Source organism: Pinus tabuliformis, chromosome 1_1 (genome assembly GCF_031772625.1).
Source record: "Pinus tabuliformis cultivar Carrire ecotype Pingquan chromosome 1_1, CPIR1, whole genome shotgun sequence".
In the NCBI taxonomy this organism is placed as follows: domain Eukaryota; kingdom Viridiplantae; phylum Streptophyta; class Pinopsida; order Pinales; family Pinaceae; genus Pinus; species Pinus tabuliformis.
Genome location: NC_142297.1, coordinates 682,419,202 through 682,429,997, shown reverse-complemented (window position 1 = coordinate 682,429,997; position 10,796 = coordinate 682,419,202). Strand labels below are relative to the sequence as shown.

At 35.8% G+C, this 10,796-nt stretch overlaps 1 pseudogene; it reads left to right on the top strand.

The window, feature by feature from the left end:
• The first annotated feature begins 3,249 nt into the window (after positions 1-3,249).
• LOC149215256 (putative BOI-related E3 ubiquitin-protein ligase 3) lies at positions 3,250-4,388 on the top strand (annotated as a pseudogene).
• The last annotated feature ends 6,408 nt before the right edge of the window (positions 4,389-10,796 follow it).

Sequence of the window (10,796 nt, the reverse complement as noted above, 5' to 3'; positions counted from 1 at the left end):
AGCTAATATATGTAATTATCTCTATATAAACGATCTTCTACACATATCACAATCGGTAATTTAGTTGAAGTATATGCATTCCTATCACCATGAATACAAAAGCAAATTGCTATAATAAGCATGAACAAATAAATAACAGAGACATTAATATTGCAAAGGGAGATATTTCTTGAACTCTCTGTATCCAGTACTCATAATAACATGATGATTAAGAATGCAAACTTGATTTGTTCAAAGTTGTATATGCCAGATTAGAATGCAAACACTAAGCAAAATCAGAAACAGAGATACACCCATGAAATGAAAGTCTGAACTGGCTAACATGTAAAGTCATTTGCCCAGCAATAGGCTAATAGCTGTATTTTAATTGCAAAGTAGACTGATATCAAAAAAATAAATCTACATAAAACAAGACAAAGTAATCCATAATATGAAAATGAAGGGTTACATATAACAATTCTTAGCAGTAAAAAATCAAAAACCATGCCCTTGGTTATTTAATCTTAGGCTCAACAAAAGAACAATAATCAATGCCACTTTCCAAAGTAAATTTTGAAAACTAATCCGAGCATACACATCAATGAGAAATGAGCACAAGCAAGCCAGTAACCATTTAATCAGAATGAGATGGTCTTAATTCAGTTTCTAGAAGATGATCAATGCTACTCTATTTACTAAATGCAAGTCTGTTAAGATAACACAACTTCCCAACTTAAGATTGCAGTCCTAACAACTGAGTAATCAAAAACCATGACCTCTGTTTTTAAATCTCAGGCTCAACAAAAGAACAATAATCAATGCCACTTTTCAAAGTAAATTTTGAAAACCAATCTGACATAAATGGTTAAACGAGCTGTGATAATCATGTCCATTGATGCACAACAATGGGAAGCCCGTTCACTTTGTATGCCTGTGAATGTTTCAAAGATCCCACTGTCCTCATTTCATATAGCAATGGGAAGCACAATTTCTTTGGTCATTCTGGAGCACAATTTCTTTGGTCATTCTGGAACCTTGCAAAAATTTTGTTACAGTGATTCAGGCTTCCAATATGATGTCAGAGTTGCCATAATACACTAGTTCTTATCACACCAATATGACACTGGTATCGTTAAGTTGTTTCCTGCAACATCATATGCAGAGATGCATAGACTTTCTAGTCAACCAAGAGATTAATGATGCCAATCATTTTACAGTGCTGGATTGTAGTTTATATTGCTGATGGTTGTGCCTACCGATAGTTTCATAGCATGAGGGTACTGTCAAGGAAGCATTATCTTCCTCAATAATTACAAAATTACTTCCTTATCAGCAATTCCAGAGATTATTAGGTTTTGTAATATATTGTCTACCTTGACAGCTTCAAATGCTATATTTTAGACATTTCTGTGCCTCTCAATCTCCACCTGAATTATGGTGTGCTATCAATCCACACTTCTTAAAGGCAAATGGTGCAAGTGCAGACAGCAAGTTAGCATAAAGCATTGCCAACAAATTTCACCAACCACTAAGAAGTTCAAGTTATTCAAAACTGTCCCAAGAGATTCACACATAATTTCTCAGTGAATCAGGTTCTAAAAGGAATTATGTTCCCTCACAAAAACCCTGTGCCAAGGGACCAAGCAAGGATATGTAGCACTATCTTGATTCATCCCACAGATTTTGGTACAAAAGAAACACCTAGGGAAGCTATGGAAATCTTTTAAGGCCTGAAAATATGGATGGAAAAAGAGGTATGATATAGATTTGAGACAATGCTGATAGAATAGACTAGAAACAGTGCAATACTCCTAGAAACTTGCTTGGAGAATCACAGGTCATCAGCAGCCAAAGTTCAGGACCAAGTGGGAAATGTGTATAATTAATGAAAAAAAGAAAAACTCAGAATTTGAAATAATTAAAAGAGTTCATGAATTTTTCCCTTAATAATGTTAACAGAACTGTTTCAATGGTCGCAAAAATGCAGAGCTTTTGATATTACAAAGACCAAGTTGGTTTGCCTGCGAAGGAACCACAAGCATAGTTAAACATACAAATAGAAGGAAACCAGTTTCAATGCCCTAACTAGCCAACAAATTTCACCAACCACTAAGAAGTTCAAGTTATTCAAAACTGTCCCAAGAGATTCACACATAATTTCTCACTGAATCAGGTTCTAAAAGGAATTATGTTCCCTGTCAACCTTTTAAATGCTCAATAAATCAAAGCTGGAGGGCCAAATCAGGCTGTGAATCAACCAGCATTCCAGAAGACTGCCTAACTGGAGACCTTGGAGACTGTTTTTCTACATTCAAAACTGGTGGAATCGAATTTGAAAATTCAGATGTCTGTTGAGAAGGTTGTTTTGAAGGTAAAGACTTCCATAGTTGTTTTTGAGATTGGGATGTATGAGCTCCCATTGGTATCTGCCTGCAATTAAAAGGACTCTGTGTGGTTGAATTTGGAAATTCTAACATCGAGTTTACACCTCCCTGAGAAGTGGCATGAGATGACAGATTCTGAGGATGCATCCAGCTCAGCTGTGAACGCATATACAGAGGCATGTCCATGGGTGCCTGCTGTTGAATAAATTGAGGAACACTACTAGAAATGCCTGATAGTTTTGTATCACCATATGGTTCCCTGGCCACACAATTGGAATTACCATCCAACCTTCTATCAAAACCAGTGCTGCCAGAAGTTGTCGTCTGGACACTTGAAACAGGTTGCACATGTTCAGCTGGTTTGGCAGATGCCCATTGCATAAGTCGGTTACTTCTGGAGACAATCTCAAGCAATTTTGACTGGGATACATCTAAGGTAAATTTTGCACCTGCCAGATTGACTTCACTGGATTTAGCAATTGATGAAGCTGATTTCAACTCACTCTGTTTAACTCCTTGCAAAGGCGTTTGAAAATTTATATTGTTGGCTAACTGTGAACTCATAGATAGAGGAACAGGAAACCCAGTAGATTGAGACAGAGATACTAGTCCTGTAGATTGAGCAACTGTTGCAATTGTAGATTGAGCCAAGGTCTGTTGATCCTTGATCTCCTCACGCAATAACAAAGCACCAGGAGGAGCTTCAACTGTAACAAAAAACAAAAAAAAACACATTGTTATGCAATCGCATTGAAGGCAATGAAGATAATAATATTTTGAATTTCACATTAAATGGTAGATCAATTAATATTTCCATACCAGTATTTGCAAAATAGAACCTTGTACCGCTCCAGCTTTTTAGTCCATGTGAGTTGGGATTTAGTGAATGGGTTCTTGAATTCTTGGGCTTATTGCAGAACCCTTGTTTTTGAATTGAAGTTGGTGATGTTTGTTATGATTTTGTCTATGCAGTTCCTGTTACTTCCAATGACCCTGCACCCAGCCTTTACCAAAATCCGAAGAAGAGGATGAGAGAAACAGAAGCAACCCAAATTCCTGGCAATAATTTTCTCCAAACGCAGACCCTGCCTAACCCAACACCGGTGTCCACTGGATTGAGATTGGCATATGTTGATGAAGCGCCCAACTCCTCTGTGACATCTGAGAGCCTTGGCAACCTTTCTTTTTTGGGTGTTCTGAATGAAGATTTGGCAACAGAAATGGAGCGCCAGAAGAATGAGTTTGAACACTACTTGAGACTTCAGGTTTGTTGTTTCAACTGTGTCTGAATTCCTTGGAACCATTAGTGAAGTGCATCTTTTCATAAATGAGTATGAAGTGGATATTAATAGGATACTAATCCTTTTATAATGTCTACAGGAAGAGCACTTGGCACAGGGTCTCAAGGAGATGAAGCAAAGACACCTGGCATCGTACCTTGGTGCCATAGAGGAAGGACTGGGGCGCAGGCTGAGGGAGAAGGACATGGAAATTGAGAATGTGAACAGGAAGAATAAAGAACTGATGGAGAAGGTAAAACAGGTGGCCCTTGAAGCTCAATCATGGCATAACAGGGCCAAGTATAATGAAGCAATGGTTAATGCTCTCAGAACCAATCTGCAGCAGGCTGTTGCCCAGAGAAGAGAATAGAGCAGGGAGGGCTGTGGCGATAGTGAAGTTGACGATGCAAGTTCTTCCCATTATGGGGATAATCATAACAATTACAATGTTAACAATATGTCTGATGTCTTCAAACAGAACAAGGAGCTCAAAGAGCAGAGGAGTTGCAGGATTAAGCGGATCAATAGTCGATCTACCCCAATGAACGTGCATCTGCCCCAATATATGCCTCAATATATGCCTTCCCTAATCATATCTGCCCTCCCTAATTGTACTTAGTATGTATCTATTTTGCTGTTGCCCTGCAGACATCTTTGCCTATGCAAGGACTGTGAGAATTTGCTTGATGTTTGTCCCCTGTGTCGCTCGCTGAAGAGTGCCAGCGTCCAGGTTTACATGTCCTGAAGAAGTGTAGTACTTTGCAACATTTTGGCAATTTTTGTCCATATGCCAAGCCTAGGTTCTGCATAGCTTAACTGGTTTTCATCCAGAAAATTGGTTTTTCTTGTGTGTTACAGGTGTTGCTAACTGCTAGATGCAGAAGAAGCCTCTGTAATTCAATAGCCATTTATTTCTAAATCTTTATTTATACCATTGCCCAGATGATATGCATTTTCCTGGCTTAGGATTACTGTTTCTCCAAACTTGGGCATTGCATATGGCATGAATGAATCATCATATATTTGCAGTGCAGGGGTTCTTTGATTGCTATGGTCTATAGTTGTGATGCGATGGTGGGAAGATGCAAATTTTTTACTGAAATAAAATAATAACACTTTTGCATATGGTTGTATCAAGGAAAGCAATGTGATTTTGCAGCAGGGTGGGAGAGTTCCCTATGTGTCTAAAAGAATAAATAAATAATTGTGTAACTTCGTAAGCATGGATCTAGATTTATTAGGAATCCAGAGGGATCAAACAAGACCAGGTGCTTAACATAGTTGGAACTTTGGGGGCTAAGATACGTCTATGCTAATGTGTTTCCACAAACATTTTGACTTAATTCTCTCTAATGTGTAGAAATTGAGTTACTTGTGATTGGGAGAAGAAGATACAACAGAGGTTTATTCTGTTGAAGCCATTAATGATTTGAATTTCAGTTAAAACAACTGGTCGATTAAATTTTGTGCAGTATTTTCAGCTAGATTAATTGAGCCACAAATTGTGACTAGGAAAGTTTGATTAATCTAGACACAAAAATATAACAATTTTCAGGACCTTTTATGCCACTACCAAAGTCTTGGAGAGCTGAGTCAGCCTTTTCATAAACCCTTCAGAAAAAACAGTGGAGTTTCCATTATGGAACAGACCGATAAAAATGTTTGCAGCCATCTTGCCTGCAATTTGCAAATGTCAAGGAAACAGTGGAGTTTCCATCATGGAACAAACCTATTAAAACAAGAGATAAAAACGTTTTAAGCCATCTTGTCTGCAATTTGCAAATGCCAAGTAAACAGAACATGCAATCTGCAAATTGAGACTAAACCTGGATTGTGAGGGTTAACCTGTACTTATAAAATTCTAGATTGAAAACTTTAAGATAAGGCTAAACTTATACTCTAGATGAAATTCTGGATTGAAAACTTTAAGGTAAGGCTAAACTTGTACTCTATGGATGAAATTCTGGATTGTCAACTTGAAAGTGACGATAAGCATCTACTTAATAGATAAAATTTTGGTTTGCAAAATGCAAAAGTTGTACATAATTCAAATAGAAAGTTGAAATGTATAGCTTAATCTTCACATTCTGTTCATTTTGGTTTGCAAAATGCAAAAGTTGTACATAATTTAAATAGAAAGTTGAAATGTATAGCTTAATCTTGACATTCTGTTCATTTTTATGGATCTGAAAGTCATGGGATTTAATGTTCTCTAAAACTGTTTTCTTGCTTATAATTTAAGCCCAATTTTCCAAGTCGAATGAAAAACCCCATATGGTGATGGGATTCATTCATGTCATTCATAGAGTGGATATTCTTTTATCTGTTTCATATTCTTTTATAGAATTCAGAGAGTGGATAAACCCCATATTCGTTGGCCATTCTTCTTATTCTTTATCTCCTTTAGCTACAAGTTTGGCTCTGCATGATTATAATCTATGGTTTTGTGCTCAATTTTAATGCGGATCATTCACATAAACTACTCGATAGCAGCGGAGCTTTCATTACCCTTTTGTTTCAACGATTTTCTATTCATGATGTGAAGATTTTCCTGTAGATTAATAGAGCAATAATTGTGTATGGGTTTCTACACAGTCGATCAATCCAGCCAAACCGTTGGTTAATTTGAAATGCAATACCCTTGGTTAATATGAAAATGCGAATCGAACTCCTTAAGCAAACAAAGAGATTTATAATTACAGAATGTTGAGAGAATGAGAGGGTTTTAGCAGTCTTTAAAACAGATTTAAAACAAAATGAATGTTTAAAACCACGATTTGTCATTTGCAGAGACCGTGCAGGAATTTACAAGGAGGTAACAGAGCTCAGTCCGGCGGGCACTGGGTTGCAGAGCACAGTGGTTCTGGTTGCAGAGTTTCGGTGGCGCGCAGCGCTTCAGTCCTGCGGGCACTGGGTTGCAGAGCACAGTGGTTCTGGTTGCAGAGTTATGGTGGCGCGCGAAAATAGTTCTCGGAATTATGTTATTGAACGAGACGGGGTGGGTCCCGCGTGGGTCATCGGAAACGCGAGGTGGCCGCCGGAGTCCGATGCCTATGGATATGTATGCGCCCCATAACTTGATTGACATACATAGCTGGCAAGGGCATATATGACTCAATATATGGCTGACAAGGACATTTATGACTCAATATATAGCTGGTTAGCCCTTGCCACCTGTATTGGTGACCCGGACGTCTGGATAACTCAGTGTAGTAAACTGGTCCACCAACCAACTAAACCTTGTCCACAGTCGTATTTATTTGTTTTGCAGGACGTCACATGTCATGGCATCCGGGGCATCACAGAAGAATGTTCGGTCGCATGCAGGGAGATCCATCATGTGATGCGAGGAATATGCCTCCCATCTGTTTTTATTGCAACCATGTTTTATGAACCAGTTAGGTGATAAATATATATATATATGAGAGGGCTGCTAAGGGGTTTGTGCAGATGTTTTTCACCTCTTGGTTATTTCCAACTGGTCAAGTTTTCATAATCTCCGCTAATGGCGTACTGTGCTTTAGGACAAAGCTGCATCTGGTTAGTGGAGAGGTTAGGTGATAAATATATATATGAGAGGGCAGCTAAGGGGTTTGTGCAGATGTTTTTCACCGCTTGGTTATTTCCAACTGGTCAAGTTTTCATAATCTCCGCTAATGGCGTACTGTGCTTTAGGACAAAGCTGCATCTGGTTGGTGGAGAGGTATCTCAACGACTCTCTGGACGGAGTAAGAGAATATATTTCTCTGGGTGTTGCTGAGATTTCACAGAATTTTACTAATTTCATGTCTGGATCTACATAGGGAGTTTCCTTTTCTGGACGGAGTGAGAGAATATATTTCTCTGGCTGTTGCTGAGATTTCACAGAATTTTACTAATTTCATGTCTGGATCTACATAGGGAGTTTCCTTTCTCTTTCTTATGACATGGGTTATGTACGCAGGTTCTTTTCATTTTTTACTATGGATGCTTTTTGGTTTTTTTTTTTAATTTTATTTTAGTTTTATTATAATAAACATTAAGTGTTTTGAATGTCATACATTAATAAGTCAATTATTAGTTTATTGTTTTTTCATTTTATTTATTGAATTTCATTTTAATTTCATCTAATCAATAAGGTGAAAAAATAGTTGCTCCTCTTTCTATTCTATTTATCGTATATCACTTTATCTTTCAAAATATTAAACATCAGGCAAAAACTAATCATTAGTTTATTGTATTTCGATCCCATTTATATAATATCATTTTATTCTCAGTCAATGAAAAATAAAAAATTAATAACTTATTTTTCCATTCTATCTATTACATATCACTTTATTCTAAACCACTGGAAAAAAAATGGAAAAACAATAACCCAATAACCACCAGCTTACTGCATGGTGCTCATATTTATATAGCCTTCTAACCAGCCTTTTCCGAATATAATCAACATAAGTCTTTCCATCGGAATAAGCACTTGTGTTTATGGAATAGAATCAGCACCAGTTATTTCGTTAAAACTAAAGATGGATTTTGTAGAAGGCTCTTTTCTGCTGTGTAAATTTGTTATGCATCTAGTACTTGTTCTCTTTATGATGTAAGAGATGTTGTAAATGTTGCAGGGATGTGTTCAATCTGGTTGGATGTTTGCTGGAGCCAGCAACTGAAAGTAAATAAGTATATGTTATTTAGGAAACTTTCAACCAATATATTTTACTATAAAGTAATAAATATTTTATTTAATAAATAGTAAATATTTTTTATCCAAGTTGTTCTTAGTGTGATTTTTTAAAAATTTCGCTGTGAGTTATTCTAGTCTAATTTTTCTAAAATTCCATACATTTATTTATTGAAATCACAAATTTTGTTTTTTTTTTTTTGATTTTTAATGTGATTTTTTAAAAACTTCACTGTGAGTTATTCTAGTCTATTTTTTCTAAAATTCCATACATTTATTTATTGAAATCACAAATTTTGTTTCTTATTTTTCTATTTAACAATCGATTTTTCAAGCGATTTTAAAAATACCTGAAGTGAAATTTTGTTTGTGCGTGAAAATCTTAACCTCTTCGTTTGTCAAAAGACGGTGGCAAAATTTCGTATTTCATGTCGTAATGTCTCTCCTAATATAGTTGTCAAAATCTTGTACGATAGAAAGCAGTAAAATTTCTTATAATTTAGTTATCAATTCATAATTTAGTGGTCAAAATAGTAAAATCTATTATAATTTAGTTAATAATCAATATATTATAATTCAATTATAAGGGGTTAATTAATTCATTGTTAATAAAGGTTGGTAGAATGTCGGAGCTATCCGTTCTTAATAAATTATAATTCAGTTATTAATAAATGTAATTTAATAGTAAATAGTAAAATTGGGTGATAATAAAGAACGGTTAATAACCTAAATTAAATAGGTTTTGGAGTTGTTCACCTACTTCATTCCATTCAAAAAAAATACTGATACATATTGCTTAACATCTAATCACAATATGAACCTAAAATATATAATACTGTTACGTATTGCTTAATATCTAATCACCGTATAAACCTAAAAAATATATTCATATAGCTATTAATTAAACTGCTTCCAATAGCCTCATATACCTTTTATTAATATTTAACGTTCCCCTCACTAAAAAAATCAAAACTGTTCGGTGAGTCTCGAGAAATCCGACATCCCACTTCAAAGTACAATAATGAACTAAGTATGAATTTTTACTTCAAAAAGTAAGTCTCACTTTTTTTTATCATATTAATAAAAAAAGCCAATAAATGAGGGTGACGCGTAACTAATTTTTTAACATATCCGTACGTTACAATGGTATAATTCTGATTCTGTCATCAGTGATAAAAAAAAAGGAGTTGTTTATAATGTGATTTTTTGAGATTCTGGTGACAGAATCCAGCGGAAAAAATTGAGATGAAATCATGATTTGTTGCAGTTAAAATGGTTTTTTAACTGCATATTCGGATTCAGCACCCTGAAAAACCCCTGAGACGCTTTCATTGTGCAGAAACTAGTTATCAAACTTGGATTTCAATAAATTACGGATTTTCACCGGAAAAAATCGCCAGAAAGGCTTTCAAAAAGTCGCGTTAAAGACTACGGCATAAAAAAATATAATCTTTGAATATAATTCTGATTCTGGTTTCCAGCTTTTCGTACATTTCGATAACCGTAAGGTAGCTTTTGGGCTGTAGTAGTCCAATGAGCTTACAATTTGGTTTAGAAAACAAAGAAAATTTTGGTATAAATGTTTGGAAATTTGGATGGTAATTTTGGAATTTTAGGAATTTGGGTGTTTAAAAATTAATAATATTAAATTCATTATTATTATAAAAAAATCAATTCAAACACTCTTGAAATTAAATTTCTTCAAATTCATGGCTGTAATGACCTCAGATTTGTGTAAATTCGAAAAGTTACTATGGTAAAAGACTAATACAGTTGTTGTTATGTTTTAAACAAAACTGTGGTAAACTATTTTGATTAAAGTAATTTAAATACTTTCTTGAAATTGCTGGCAGCCTCTAAGAGGTGAATCTAAAAGAAAATGATCAGTTGTGATAACTGATGGAACTACCCTCCAAAACAGGAGAAAGTCCTGACTTAGGGAATTTTGTGCTGGGAGGACAGACAAAGAGAATAGACAATCTTTTTCCAAGAAGAGAAAAAGTGCAGAAGAGGAGGGTTAAGTCTGGTTAGGACCAGATAACCTGGCACGTGAGTGCACAAATCCTGTTGAGGGCTGGAGGCCTGCAGGATGGCTCGGGGGGAGAACTCCGTCTGAAGGATGGGTCTCATGGCTGGGAGGAGAGCAAAATTAAAGCTCAGGTGACCTTTTGTTTGAAAAACCATTCCTGACATTGGTAATCAGGTACGGTTCCAAACTGGTAGTCCCTGTTAGAAAATGAATGTGCATTAAAATTACAGTGTTTAAGTAGAAAAGCATTGTTGTTCCTAGATACTGTTAGTGTAATGTATCTGTGCAAACTTGAGGAGAAACACAGAGTCGGGTTTAGTACCCAGATCAAGTGAAATGGTACAGAGTCATTAAATAAGTCTGCATATGATTAAGGAAGCCTGAATCCGAGAACTGGTTATAGGTAACCGTCTCGTCCTAGCTCTATTAACAGAGTTTTTACATTCGAAAGAACAGGCCTTGAAACT